Source organism: Mesoplodon densirostris, chromosome 2, assembly GCF_025265405.1.
Source record: "Mesoplodon densirostris isolate mMesDen1 chromosome 2, mMesDen1 primary haplotype, whole genome shotgun sequence".
Taxonomy (NCBI): domain Eukaryota; kingdom Metazoa; phylum Chordata; class Mammalia; order Artiodactyla; family Ziphiidae; genus Mesoplodon; species Mesoplodon densirostris.
The window spans coordinates 89,032,007-89,048,192 of NC_082662.1; positions in this window are offsets into that span (position 1 = coordinate 89,032,007).

A 16,186-nucleotide genomic window follows, 5' to 3' on the forward strand; every position below is an offset into this window, starting at 1 on the left:
TTTGTTTTGATTTCCATTTGCATGGAATATCTTTTTCCATCCCCTCACTTTCAGTCTGTATGTGTCCCTAGGTCTGAAGTCGGTCTCTTGTAGACAGCATCTATTTGGGTCTTGTTTTTTGTATCCATTCAGATGCCCTATGTCTTTTGGTTGGTGCATTTAATCCATTTACATTTAAGGTAATTATTGATGTGTATGTTTCTATTACCATGTCCTTAATTGTTTTGGGTTTGTTATTGTACGTCTTTTCCTTCTCTTGTTTCCTGCCTAGAGAAGTTCCTTTAGTATTTTTTGTAAAGATGGTTTTCTGGTGCTGTATTCTCTTAACTTTTGCTTGTCTGTAAAGGTTTTAATTTCTCTGTCAAATCTGAATGAGGTCCTTGCTGGTTAGAGTAATCTTGGTTGTAGGTTTTCCCCTTCCATCACTTTAAATAAGTCCTGCCACTCCCTTCTGGCTTGCAGAGTTTCTGCTGAAAGATCAGCTGTTAACCTTACAGGGATTCCCTTGTATGTTATTTGTTGTTTTTCCCTTGCTGCTTTTAATATTTTTTCTTTGTATTTAATTATTGATAGTTTGATTTTAATATGTGTCTTGGCGTGTTTCTCCTTGGATTTATTCTGTATGGGACTCTCTGTGCTTTCTGGAGTTGATTGACTATTTCCTTTCCCATATTAGGGAAGTTTTCAACTATAGTCTCTTCAAATATTTTCTCAGTTCCTTTCTTTTTCTGGACCCCTATAATTAGAATGTTGGTGCATTTAATATTGTCCCAGAGATCTCTGAGATTGTCCTCAATTCTCTTCATTCTTTTTTCTTTATTCTGCTCTGCAGTAGGTATTTCCACTGTTTTATCCTCCAGGTCACTTATCCTTCTTCTGCCTCAGTTATTCTGCTATTGATTCCTTCTAGAGAATTTTTAATTTCATTTATTGTGTTGTTCATCATTGTTTGTTTGCTCTTTAGTTCTTCTAGTTCCTTCTTAAACATTTCTTGTACTTTCTGCATTCTAATTCCAAGATTTTGGATCATCTTTATTATCATTACTCTGAATTCTTTTTCAGGTAGACTGCATATTACCTCTTCATTTGTTTGCTCTGGTGGGTTTTTACCTTGCTGCTTCATCTGCTGCATTTTTCTCTGTCTTCCAATTTTGCTTAACTTACTGTGTTTGGGGGTCTCCTTTTTGTAGGCTGCAGTTTCGTAGTTCCCGTTGTTTTTGGTGTCTTTCCGCAGTGAGTTAGGTTGGTTCAGTGGGTTTTGTAGGCTTCCTGGTTGAGGGGACTAGTGCCTGTGTTCTGGTGGATGAGGCTGGATCTTTTCTTTCTTGTGGGCAGGACCACATCCGGTGCTGTGTTTTGGGGTGTCTTTGAACTTAGTATGATTTTAGGTAGCCTCTCTGCTAATGGGTGGGGTTGTGTTCCTGTCTTGCTAGTTGTTTGGCATGGTGTGTCCTGCACTGGAACTTGCTGGTTGTTGAGTGGAGCTGGGCCATAACGTTGAGATGGAGATCTCTGGTAAAGCTCTCATCAATTGATATTACGTGGGGCTAGGAGTTCTCTGGTGGTTGTCCAATGTCCTGAGCTCAGCTCTCCCACCTCACAGGCTTCGGCTTGACACCGGCTGGAGCACCAAGACCCTGTCAGCCACATGGCTGGCAATTAATGCTGTACTTTCCACCACAACTTGGTGTTAGCAGATGGGCTTTGCTGCAAGGCTAGCAAGCAGACCCAGTTTCAGTTCGATAAAGCAATTGATCCCAGCTCCCTTTTTAGATGGAAAAAAAAAGAAGCAAGTGCCGTTCACCATCCCCACAAACCTCCTGCTCAGGGTGTTCCAAACGGAAGTCATTCTCTTTCCGTAATTCTGCTCTGACATGTGTGTCTCTAGCTGAGGGCCTGGCATCCCCGCCCTCTAAGACTCTAGCCTCACCCTTGTAAGTCATCTTCTACTCTCCCCTTTCCCTTACATCATCTTCCTCCCCACATCATTAGTTCTTCATTTCCTTCAGAGTGAAATCCAGATTCATGCAGCTTATTATGCATTCATGGTTAACCCTCTGTCGGCCTAGCTAGCTTCACCTGTCCACCTCTACACATGACACTTTGCTTCTGGTGTCAGACTCCCTGTAGTTCTTCACCCACCCCCGCTAAGGAATAATCTCCTCCCTTCTTCTTCTCTGGGCCCTGATAGCATCCTGTGTAAGGTAATCACTGATGTTTTCTGCTCTGTGTCTCTAAACATCGAGGTCATCAAGACAGGCATTTTCCCTTATTTATCTCTGTTTTCCTTAATGCTGGGCAAAAAGCTTGCTCTGTCTGGAGAAATGAAAGAAGAAATGCATAGTATTAGTGGAAGTAGAGCCAAGGGACTAAAGCTCAAGAAAAAGGCAATAAAACGCAAGAACGACAGAGTAGCTTATCTTAATGGGTTACTTCAACCCTCCTGGAATTTCAATTTTCAAAAACTATTAAAGAGATTCATAGGAGGTGTGTAATAAATACATAATAAATGACTGAGCAAATGGTAATATACACAGATGGCTTACTATGTATCAGACCTATGCCAAGCACTAAACCTGCATCTCTCATTTAATCTACACAATAACCTCATGAGAAATGTTTCCTTTTTATTAATGAAGCAAACAGGGCTTTGAGACCTTAAGTAAAATTTCCAAGGTCACATAGCTAGTAAGTGGTAAAAATGGGAGTTGAACTCAGGTGTGTCTGAATCTGAAGATCATGATTTTAACAACTGTTTTGTCCTGTTTTGTTGTACAGTATCGTTGTGGTATATTCTCCTACAGCTGAGAAAACGCAGCTGCTGAGTGCAGTTTTTCCCTTATTGGCACAACATCAATCTAAAGCTGGTAAGGAATATCTTCGTTACGGAATATTCTGCCCAAGTTTCATACCTCAGCAATTTATTTAATCTTTGCAAAGTGGAGAAGTGTGGTAAACATCTTTAGGATATTAAACAGAAACTTTGAAACTTTTATGATGTATGTTTTCTTAAGTGCAAAACAGAGTTATTATTGAGGGCTACTATAAGGATTACATGAAAAAATGGAAAATGTTCATTTTTCTATCTTTCTCTTGAAAAGTTCAAGGAATTTTAACTGTGGCTTGCATAGTGCCTTATAATTTATAAAAATGCCTTCACATGTGTGAATAAAAATTCATGTAAGATATATTTTATGTAAGATATATTACTAAAAGTTATTCATCGGACTAGTATATGTGGAGGGCTGAAAAAATGTGCCTTCTGAGGGGTCCTCGCCATTAGGCTGGACCAGATATTCCAGGACATTGGGGACAAATTCACCAATTCTGAGCAGATACTGTGCCCTCGGCATACCCAGCTACCCAGTGATCACTGAGCAGCCAGCTGTGGACCACTGATCACATCAGGGGCAACCCCAGTCCTCAGGGAAGACTCATGGGCTGAGGATAGTATTAAAAGACTTGCTCTAACTTACAGCTTACAGTCTTAGACTTTAAACTCTTAAAATTCACTAGATCAAAAGCAAAATCTATATAGGATATCTAAGTACAAATGTACATTTTTTTCTAGGTAGACTGTTCATAGGATTCAACACATTTTCACAGTGGTTTATGAACCAATATGGTGAGGGATTTTTTACATTAGGACTATTCTGAGGATTCTTATCAATATCAATTCCTGGCCCCCAAAGAGTCTGACTCAGTAAGATTCCCTCCTCCCCAGAAGCACCATGAAGCTTAGTTAACTCTAAAAACTGGGCTTTGTTCAGTTGCCTTTATTGTAGTTTTACTACTCCAGATTCATTTTGGGATGATAATTGTGGCTTTTGACTCCTGAAGGAGGTTGCAGGTTTTGAGCAATGCACAGAAGGCATTTAAGAATATGGAAATCCAGGCTGCTTTGAGGGGCTGTTCCTTGAGGCTCTTCCTTCTTGAAACTGTCATATAGCCATCTTTCCCACTTGAATTTCTATAAACACTAAGTTTGAAAGAAAAGTTACCTATTGAAGAAGGGGAGTAAACTTTATTCACTTATTATTCATCTGTCTTTTTGAGGGGCGGTGAATGGTCCATTTTACGCATGAAAGACATAATCTTAGCTCAGTCTTTGATGTCTTTGAATATGTGAAGGACCCAAGGTCACATTTTGGGTCCTCTACATGCTACCTGCTTAAATTAGGAGATAATGATATTGGAGATAATAGTATCTAATTCTCTGAATTGCAGTGACAATTCAATAACTATTTGGTAATATTTAGTGCAGGGTTTTTGGGTTCCAAGCATTGCACTAAGAGCTTTACATAAAATATCTTAAACGAATCCTTGAAATAACCCATGTTAAAGGTGAGGAAATGAAGTCTCAGGTGAAATTATGCGCAAGGCCCCAAACATGGTAAATGGCAGAGCTAAAATATGCCTCGCCTTGTACATTACTTTGCAGACAGAGCATCCTTAACACATATTGGCCCTTCATCCTCTCATTAGTTTCCAGGAAAAATAGAAGCCCTGAAGTACAAAGTTTGACTTTCTTCTCATTCCTCCTGACTCCACCCAACCAGCAACTAAGCTGCTCCTTGGGAACTCAACCCATGCTTCCCCTCTTTCCAGCTCTCTATCAGAAAGGCGGATAACATACTGAAAGGAAAATGTGGACATTATCTGTAATTAGGCTCATTAATTTTATAGGAAATTCTTTAATTTTCTATGGGGCCACGTTCTTGAAATGCATTATCTCCCTTTTATGACTTCACTTCCCTCAGTGTCAGTAGAGATTAAAGGTAACATGCCCTTCTGGGAACAAACACAATTTTCCAGCAGCTGCATTTTGTTTTCCTTAATAATTAACAATTGCTGCTGACTAACCTTTGCAGCATAAAATGCCCACCTTATCACAAAGGAGTGGGCATTGGTTTGAGAAACTCACAAGGGATATCAGAAAAAGAAGTGTGATTAAAGCATTAAAGATTTAGAGGTTGACATTAGGATAAAAGGTGGAATTACAGTAAATATAACACTGTTTAACATTAAATGGAATGTGTTGTACTTGAAACAGTTGTTCACTTCTGCATTAATTATTAAGGGAACCTGACAACTCATTTTTAATTCGCAACTAAAGACACAATTTCTTAAGATATAAATACAACAAAGCAGCTCAAAGGATTGGTGCTTCTTTATCTTTAATGATTTTATGTTTGTTTCTTCATATAATCTATGAACAGATTAGAATGGAATGTGCCTAAATTGTTTAAACCAGGTATTTCTTGTGGTGAGCAAATGTTATGCTATTGGACAGAGAGATTAAGAAATGAGTTAGTTTTTTTTTTTTTTTTTGTGGTACGCGGGCCTCTCACTGTTGTGGCCTCTCCCGCTGCGGAGCACAGGCTCCGGACGCACAGGCTCATGGGCCCAGCTGCTCCGCGGCATGTGGGATTTTCCCGGACTGGGGCACGAACCCGTGTCCCCTGCATCGGCAGGCGGACTCTCAGCCACTGCGCCACCAGGGAAGCCCATGAGTTAGGTTTTATTGGAAATTATTTAACATATTCTTCACTGTTTTGACTTGAGGATTTTCCTAGAGATACACAATTTGAAGGGCATTTAGGGCAAACTGTGCACTTTATGTTTTAAAGTAATTTTCTTCTGGGGGATGAGCAAGCATGTTCATCCTTTGCCTTTTAATGAGAGCTACAGGATATATAATAATGTGATCAGATATGCATTGCCTAGGTTTCTATGTGAAATTGATAACTATTCAAATTGGATTTTAAATTTACTGTCTGTTAGACTCTACATGCTGTTTGGTATGTACAACTTTAGAGGCAGCTCTTGTTGGCCAAGTAACATTGTGCAGATGTACTTGCAAAGAGAGAGGGAATATGGCCCAGTGAAGGAATTTATGGTGGGGGAATTCAAAAGGGCACTGCAGTTAGTTTTTCTGGTAAAATACAATGAAAGGTAAGAGTGTCACTGTGTGATTGTGATTGATTTTTATTAAAATGTCTATGGATTGATATTAAAGTTTAAAAAATGTCTATGGATTGATATTAGAGTTCTCAATTTAGCAGGATTTGGATACTTTTATTCCATGACTAGAAGTTGTAAACTATTTAGGAACATCATTAAAAATCTTTGAATTTTATCTATTTAAAAAATCAACTGAAGAATGAAAAGGACCACCAGTAAAATACTGACAAACATTTAGTTTCCTTGGTGCACAGTTTTTTACTTTCCTCATGGTTGGGTTTCTTTCTTATACTTTAGTCTCTCCATCTGTACTGAGAAGGAACTATCACTGCTATGGAAGCTCAGTATATTTAACATGTCATCACACACTGTGTCAGTGAGCTTAAGTCAAGTTATGCTTCAGTAACAAAAGACCTCAAAATATAGAGGCTCACATTAAGGAAGGTTCATTTCTCAGTCATGTTACATCTTCATTGATTGCTGGCTTTGGCTCTTCGGTCTGGGACTCAGACTGAAGGAGCATTCCCAATCTGGGATACTGTTAGTATCATGGCAGAGGGAAAAGGAAGAGGGCAGAATCACTTAATGGTTCTTAGAGCTTCTGCTTGAAAGTGTCAAGTGTCACTTCTTCTCAAATTTCACTGGTCAAAGCAAATCACAAGGTCAATTCTGATGTTGTTGATGTAGAGAAAAATAATCTACTATAGAAAAGGCAACTGATTTTGGAAACAATTATAAAACTGTTTCCTCTCCATATACATATATATACATATGCAAAATTTTTTCTATAATTATATCATTTGAGATATAGGAATGAAAGTTTTTCAAGGATATTTAGGTTGTCAGTTTGTAACCATCCTCCCTCTGATAATCTTAAAAGAAGAATGATCATGCTGATTTATAAAAGTACTCAATAAAAATGATTTTTTATTTAGAAAAATCAAGCCTCCATTGGTGTGCTAGGGTTGCTGAGAGAACAGAATTCTGTCAAGTGACCCTGCCTTCAGAAATATGGATCAGAAAAATTGGGTATGTCCTATCAATTGTAGCATGTGTTTATACTACTGTCCTGAAATGCACATGTAGAATTAAACATACCCTATGGCTATTAGGTTGGCTGAACTTCCCAGCGTGAGAGTAAAATGAAACAGTTACTGCAAAATATAGGGTCATTACCCTATATGGATAAAGGGGTAACTGCCCCTGAAATGAGTTGTAAAACCTTCATTTTACAAAAGAAGAAAATAAAGCATATTCATGATGACAGAGAATAATTTTTGGAGTATCTCTTGAGTAGTGTTGTAGAGTTTGCAAAGTGCTTTTACAGAAATCATTATTTGAAGTATGCAGGGTATATATTATTAGCCTCATTTTCTGTGTGATAGAACTTGGATTCAGTGAGGTTATGTAACCTGCCTAAGGAAATGACAGACCTGTGATTCAAACTCAGACTTCCTACACAAAGTCCAATATTCTCTCTACCACATAAGCTGCTTCCTAATACACAATGTCATTTCCTACGTACTTTCTTCATGGAAAAAAAATGAGGACAAAGTTAGAAAATATGTTAAAATGGAAAAGAATATAGACTTGAGTTTAGTCCTGGTTGTGCTCTTTTAGTTGATGTTACATTTTTAGGGAGAATCGCTTCAGCTTTCTATGCCTCAGTTTTTCTACCTGCAAAATCAGGGAATTGGATTATATTATTTCTCAAGGTCTTGTCTTAATAGTAATATTTTATAACCCTAAAAACCTACAGTCTACTGTCATTTGCACTGACCCTGAGCATGCAGGTAACTACCAAATTAGGTAAGAGAATATATTTCCCCAGGCACACTATGTAAAATCATCCCAACATTGTAGTAGCTTTGCTTTTTGTTGTAGCTTTGCTTTTTGTTGGTAGTATCAGAACTTAAACTAGTTAAGCAGAAAAAAAGAATGCACTGACTCGTAACTGGGAAGTCCAAAGAGACACATGCTTCAGATATGAGCAAAACCAGGAATTCAAAAAAAAAAAAAAGTCAGCTCTTGCCCTCTTGTGCTCTTTCTCTTTCTCTCATTCTTGCTCTCTCCTGTTCCATTCTTCTCTCCTTTCCTCTCATCCTTATTTGTCTCTGAACAGGTTTAGTCTTTCCTATCGTTAGCTATCTTCTAAAAAAAATATGTTGATATAAGGGAATGTGGTCATTGGTAGCTCCAGACATACCCTTCCAGCTTTTAGAACATAATATGAAAGAACTCTTCTCCTCCAGGTCCAAATTAAAAGAGCTTTGGGAAGGACTCTGCTTATCCTGACTTGGACTACATGCTCTCTGCTAGACTTTTACTGACAAAGTGAACTGTCACTTGCCCAGCCCCACAGTTGTGTATTTGGCCAGCCCACTAGAATTACACAGGGATGAGGAAAGGCAACTCCCCAAAGAAAGTGGATGCCATTACCAGTAGTATGGGGAAGGGTTAGAAAAGCACAATAAATATTCACTGCACACAGTATATAGACATCTGAGCTGTCTCACTCCCAGTAGGACTCCCAAATGAATGGAAGAGAATGTGATAATAAAAGACAAAATGTTAGGCTCCAAGAAATAAGAGTAGAAACACCTTAGACCCATGATCATACTGCCTGTTCCCTCCAACATACTAAAGAACATTGGAGATAATCCAGTCATGACAGCATTCTTAGTTTTAGGAATTTATCACAATACACCTATACTTCTTTTAGAAACTCATAAGAAATATCTCATACATGTACATACTCACAAGAGTCTTTCTCAAAGCCTGTTTTATGAACTTCTAGTCTTAGGGTTGTTGTGAGAAAAATAGTTCTGTGGCTAAATTCTGTTGGGAAATACTCCTTATTCTATCCATACCTGGAGAGTCATAATGTATCTTGCATATTTAAAGTCATAGTAAAGACACTGTGTTTACACCAGCATTTCCCAAACACATTTGATTGCAGAACATCACAACCACACACACACAATAAAGAAAGCATGGAAGAAAAAGAAAAAAGAGAACACCTAGTGTTGTACTGTGAAATTTCCTTGGATTGCATTTTGGAAAACAATGACCTATATCATTATTGAAGTTACATATATTTTTCTTATATCCCCTGTTGGGACTGGAAATTTTTCTAGTACTTCCTGCTGTTTAGAGTTAACCCTTTTTTCAAATTTCATGAGGAGCAAACCAGCTTTCAGCTACTTCTGCATGACAAATATGTCTGAATTTACCAAATCCATAAACTTTTTCATATCATAAATACAGAGCTTGGGATTTAGAAGCAAACATAATTCCAACATAAATTTATTAGTTAAAAAGTTGAGTATTGCAAACTTATTGCACAAAAAATATTCATGTGCAAGGGATTGTGCTGGGCATTTGGAATCTAGTGGTGAACAGACAGGTGTAGCCTCCTTTGGATTGTGTAAACATTAACATGTATTTTCATCTCTCTGAGCTTCACTTTTCTCACATGTGAAACTGAGATAACATTACACACCTCTAGAGCTGCTTTGAAAATTACATGAAAAAAATGTTTGTGAAAACTGAACTTAATTATTATTAAATGTGTTTAAATTAACTTCCTTCCTTAGCATTCTTTTTTTTCAGGATGAATTTCCAAGTCATGAACATTTGTTGAGCATCTATTGAATGCAAAACACTAATCTAGGTCCTGGAGGTGAGGAAATTTAAAAAAAAAGAAAAGAAAAAGGAAAAATGAGTAGAAAAATGCTTGCAAAAATCTAAGGAAATAATCATTTTCATAAACAATAAAAGGCAGCAAGTGACAAGGGCCAAATGAGCATCCCAGATGTTAAATACTAACAGGAGCTCAAAGTGGGAGAAATAACAGCAGGGGTGGTGAGTTCAAAGAAGACATTAGGGAATCTCTCTATCCTTGAAAGGAGCAAAAGGGTGGAAGAAGAACAGATTAGGAGAAGGAAACAGCATACGCAGAGGCACGGAAATGAGAGCTGTTGGGTATTTTCAAGGGACAGGGAATAGATGTATATGATTGTAGTGGATAAATATGGGCTGCACAAGATAGATTATAAAGCTGTGTATGTCAATTGAGGCCTGAGAATTAAATGCTTTGAATGCCAGAATGAAGCCTCTGCACTTTATCTCATTAAGCAAACAGAAGACATTAGAGATTTTTAAGGCAGGAAAGTGGCATAACAAAGCTAATATTTCCAGTCAAAGAATATGGCAGTTGTGTGCAAGGACTTAGGCTCAGAGGGAAATGTTAACAATTAAAACTTCCTGGCTAATATATTTCTAAAAACATTTTGGGTGATGCATACCTACCTGAAAATCTAATTATCCCTAGACATTCAGCACTGTCCACAGACTGCCCAAAAGGGGCTTGTCTGCACAGATCTTTCAGTCATAACTACCTTCACTTGACGGGTGGGTGGACGCTCACTGGTTTCCCTTTCTGCCTTCTGCACCAAAGCTCAGGATCTTTGCACGAGTGCTCTGACCTTCCCCAGACCCCTCTCTTCCTTCCCCTAACAGCATGAGATGCCCTTTCTTCAGTAAAAGGGACATACCACTTGGCATCATTAGAGAAAATGCTTCTACTTACTTAATGAAATCATCTACCCTTTGAGACACTGCTCATTTTGAAACACAGACCACCAAATGCTACTCCTGGGACCTAATTCCTAAAATTGGGGTAGGTAAGGGCCACATCCTCCCTTCACCTCATGCTACCCCTCCTGGTAGAAGGGTTCTCATTGCATTGCCAAGATTTGGAAGCAGTGGAACAACCCCCTAGTAGCCAGACATCATCAGAGGCTGAGACTTTCACTAAGCTTATGAGGTTGCAATGAGGAAAATGATTAGATTTAAAATAAAAAAGTATCCACTAGCCTTCTTTTTCAAATTCCAGAGATAGCTAAGAGCCTTGAAAAACACCCCATTGCATTCTAGGCCAGTCCCAGGAGTGTCCTGATGATGGCTATTTTTGAACTAGTGGTGAATGCAAGGAAAAATCTGCTTTGAATGTGGATGAGTAAACAACTCAATACATAGAAATTTGTATTACTAAAGAAACAGTTTCTACATATTTCACCGTTCCTCCTACATTCTTACCCCAAGCCGCATGGTTAAGAAAACAATCTGAATCTGAATACAGATAAGCTAAATACTCTATACACATATCAAAAAGAAAGAAAAAAATTTTAAATGATACTTTAACTAGAAAGTCTTTCTCCAAATTAGGAAATTTCATGAGATTTATTGATTTTTTGTTGTTTTTTGCTTTTTTTTGTTTTTGTTTTCCTCATGTACCACAAGCTCCCTGTTTGGAAGAAAACAGGTAGTAAGACTAAGTAACTACTCCACCCTCTTTTTTATTTGGACATAATTTGAAGCAACTAGCCCATCACATAAAAGAAAGCAAAAGAGCTTGTCTTCCCACTGGTCTCTGGGACCAGAAAGGTAATGGGAGGTCCTGGTCCATCTTTGAGAGATCTGATTTGTTCAGAGAGAGACCATGGGACTGCTCTATCACATCTGATGCAAAGTATAATATAGGGGTAAGACACAGGCTTTGTAGCTTGATAAATCTAAATTTAAATCCTGGCTCTGATTCTTTTTATTTTTTTATTGAACTATAGTTGATTCAGAATACTGTGTCAATTTCAAGTGATTCAGTTATACGTAAATAAATGTATATATCTGTATCCTTTTATTTCTGATTCTTCTCCATTTTAGTTTATTGGCTCTGATTCTTATGAGCTGTGTGAGTTTAGAAAAGTTACTTAATTTCCCTGAAACTCAGTTTGACTGTACAAAAATGTGACTGATGTGTAGTTATCAATATTAAAGATTATATATTTTAAATATGCATAGCTCAGATCTTGATCCATGAAATGCCCAACAAATGGTGGTTATTTCTTTTTTACGGATTATTTTTGTTTTTGTCAGTTATGTGTATCTGTATGTCTGTCTCCTCATCCATACATCCATCCATCCAGAAAACTGGAGAAACATATAACATAAATGTTGAATCTTTGTCCTGCTGCATGTCTCCTAGTCACTGTTTCCTATATATGGATCATTGAAATTAAGCACATTATTTTTCTTTCTGTAGGAAAATACAGTATATGCTTTTAAAGACTTAACTTAAGACCTTCACTTAAATTGACTGAGTTTTTGAGACCTATTGATAAATAATAGGAAAAAAATACACACATACATTCTAGGTAAAATATGCTTAAAGTTGAATTTATCAAACTTGCAATTCCTATTAACTTTCTTCCTTGTAATGCTGCACTGGCAGTATTTTACATAAGATCATTTGTCTACACAGTATGTTTTTATTAAATTTAATTGACAACTGAGAGAAAAAACGTGGGTTACCAATTTAAGGGAATTAGCACTTAAGTAAATAAGAATCAAACAAAACAACCCCACCAAAAAAAATCCCCCCCAAACCCACAGTCGAAACAAGATTATTAAAGTACAAAATGTACTTTGTTTATTTATTTTGACCAGCATTGTTTGGGTTTAATTATTTATGATAATAGTATGCTTATAAATGTACTGTAGGCTATTTGTAGAGTAATGAAGTTTTAGTAATATGAACAAGCAATGCATTATTACCCTGCTTGCAAATCTTTTCTGAGACGCTAGATGTAATATCTAATTTTTTTAAATTGATAATTGTATTTGAGACTTTGTAAGGTTTGAGTGTACACTAGTTTGTCATTTTCATATCTCAATATGCTGTATTTATTTTATGCTACCGTATTTGTGTATGTGAGTTATATATAACTAAACAAAATGAAATCTGTCTCAAGATGTAGACTCTTGTGATAAAAGGCCTTACTAGTCCACAGATTCATGTTGGTGCTTATGTTTCCTGCTACTGAGTAGCATAGTTTATTATTTTTATGAAGACTCTATGTCCTGGGGAGGAGGTGGGGCAAGTGGACAGACTGATTATTCTTTCTCCTAGACTCCCTTAGTACACTTTCATACTTGGATAAAGTGCTGGGTATCTGCAGGTAGTCATTAAACAATATTCATAATGTCTTAAGGAAACAAAACTTTATCTTGATTATGTAATAGTTTGTAATCATTGAATTATCATTAGAGAATGTTTACTGATGTTACTATTACCTTTATTCCATGGATTTCTCAGGAACAAAAGGTGTGTTAAAGCTTCATTGTTTCTGCTCCTTCTAATGGGTTCTAACTTCACATACTTCTTCTTCATCCACATTTCCCACCCTCATCATTCCATCAAGGTAGATTCCAGTTCTGAGGTCTTTTGGGTTTCTGTCAGGTTTAATATTCACCATTCTTTGGGTGTGACAGGAGGGACTTGGAGTATTCTCCAGAAATGTGAATGATGAAGGGATAAAGGGAAGCAGGTGAGCAGAAGCCATGTTTTTGACCTTTACCCACCATTGGGAGATAATACCATAAAGGAAAAAATAAATAAACAAGCTAGGGAGTTTTAGTGTGTAACTTTATTGAGGAATTCCATGATTTACTGTTCAATATAGAAAGGCTTATCATGTAACTTAGCTGTGCAACTCCCTGATTTATTGTGAAGCACAATGGGGCTTATCATGTAACTATTATATGAGAGTCTTGGCAAAGATATGGTTAGGGTTTTGCAGAGCCCATTAAGAATGACTGACGCTTTTCTCAAATGGACCAAAGCAGACTCTGACAAGCAAACACAATTGTTATTCTCAGCATCTGAAATTCCAGTGTTTTAAATTTATTCAGCACAGATGTTAGGGGTAACTTATATGCCTACTTTATCTTTCTCTCATCATTTTATATCTAAGCTTCTGTTTTATAGTAAATTGCTATATGAGGTTTACTGTTTTATGATTCTGATATCCATTTTGCAGAATTTAAACTCTTTTTAAAAGAGACATTATAGCTAAAGAAGAAGCACATTAAAACACATAAAGCATGGGACATTTCCATCTCGTGTCAGTTTCAGATTTAAGTCCTTCAAAGTCTCCCTGTGCCATTTGGATGAGATCAGAGCCCCGTAGCCAAAGTCACGGGACCCTGTAAGTTAAGTCCTTGTCTCCTTCTTGTGATGGGAAGACCACTAAGTGGAAATGGGAATATCCTCCAAACAAGGACTGTATCCCCAAGTAATATAATGTACTGATTCTTGCTATTCATGAGAAGCTAGAGTTAAACAGGGACAACTGAAAAGGTCTTAAGCAATTTATGCCAAAAGAACCATGCCTCTTCAAAGAGTTACCCATGACTTGTTTTTAAATTTCTTGAGCATGGGGATTGTGTCTTATTTTTCTGTGAGTCCCCAGTATTTAGTACAGTGTATGACACCTAGTGAGTGCTCAATAATTTTGAAATATGAAAAACGCTGAACTACTTGGAATTTTTCCAGTTTACTGTACTTGTTTATGCCTCCATGTCTTTGCTCACACATTGTCTCTGTCTGTACTTTATGTTTCCTTCTCCATCAGCTGGCTGACTCCCATCCTTGTTCAAGGCCTGGGATTGGAATAATTTGTTCCTGTCCCTCCTCTCTTTGCTTGCATAGGATGTAGGGCAGATCTTTATCACTTATCAAACTAAATTCTAATCAAGTTTACATAATCTAACACCTCTTTTCAGTCTTTTGATTGACAAAGCCTAGCACCTAATTTAATTTCTGCCACAAACTGGATGGTCAGTATTGTTTTTTTTAATTGAATGAGTGAATGAATGACCATTAATGAATAATGGTCAATGGACCCACCAGTTGTGGCAATAAATAACAAAAATGCTAGAACTCTTTCAAGGAAATCTTTCCTTTAATCAACAGAAAAAAATAGGTCAAAAAATAGCATGAAAAATGGGCAGCTAATGAAAGAATGAAAAACCTAAGGCTAATGATGTATCAGAGGCAGCATAGCATGGTGGATAAAAGCAGGGACTTGGGAGCAGGACAGCCTAGGTCCAAATCCTGATTTCTCATTAGCTGTGAAATCTTAGGCAGGTTACTAAACTTCTTTGTGTCTGAGTTTCTTCATCAGTAAGATGTAGATTATAATCTTACCTGCGTTGTTCAATTATTATGAATATTATATTAAATAGATATAAAGTGCTAAGAAAAGGGCCTAATATAGAAAAAATTATGTGAGTACTAGCAATAATAATAATAATAAATACTCTTCCCAATAGAAAAGTGCCTACCACATAGGAAGCATCATGTAAGTACTAGCTATAATAAATTATCAATACATAATCTTCCCAGTCTCTTTTCAAAAATTTGTTTAGTCATCATGAGTATCCTTGTTTGTGATTTAATTTCCAGTGTTTTCCACATGGACATTAGTTGCTTAAAAATCCATTAATTAGAGATAGAGAGGAAACTCGAGAGATATGTGAAATTTAGGAAGGGAAAATGGAATCTGATATGTTGAATAGTTAATTGAATTATTTAAGCTTGAAGTTTTTAGACTGGAATCCACTAAATTTTGTAGACAGTGATTTTATCTCTGCCTGGAAAATCTGTTCTCTTTCTAATCTCTTCTTGATCGAGGTTATGGCATCATAGAAAATGACTGTATTATAGCTGCCGCCTTGTGGAAATTTGCCAGTTTTATGGTCGGAAGCTAGTGTTGGGAAATTCCCTGTAACTCTACATAAGAATGAATCAACAGTAAGTTCACTGAAAATCATAACTTGTCAGAACTCTGAATTCCTTAGATGAAATGTAGACCAAGAAAATATGTATCTGTAATTAATTGTATGTACTCTAGTGCTTATGGGTTTGCTAAAATAATGCACATAATTCATTAATTTTTCTTAACGACAGCTTTTCTGAGTACTCTTTTCAAGGTTGGGACTATTATCATGATGTTGGCAACCTTAGTTGACTCTAAGTCCACTTTTTCAGATATGCAGAATGAGATAAGACATGTATCTCTTCGTCTGCCCCAATCTGTTAACACTAGTGCTCTCCACTGCTTAGACCTGGGACCTCTCCTTGAACTCATACGCTTGGTGGTCTCATTCAGTCTCATGGATGTAAATGCCTTAAACACCAAATTTTAATCTCCACTTTTTCTCCCTTGAACTTCAGATTTGTATATCCAATTTGTTACCTTATATCTCCACTTTGATGATTAATAAACATCTCAACTGACTGTGTTCAAGATAGAACTTTCTATATCACCCCTCAAACCTGATTGAAACTTAGCTTTCCCTTATGTCTCAATGCCAACAC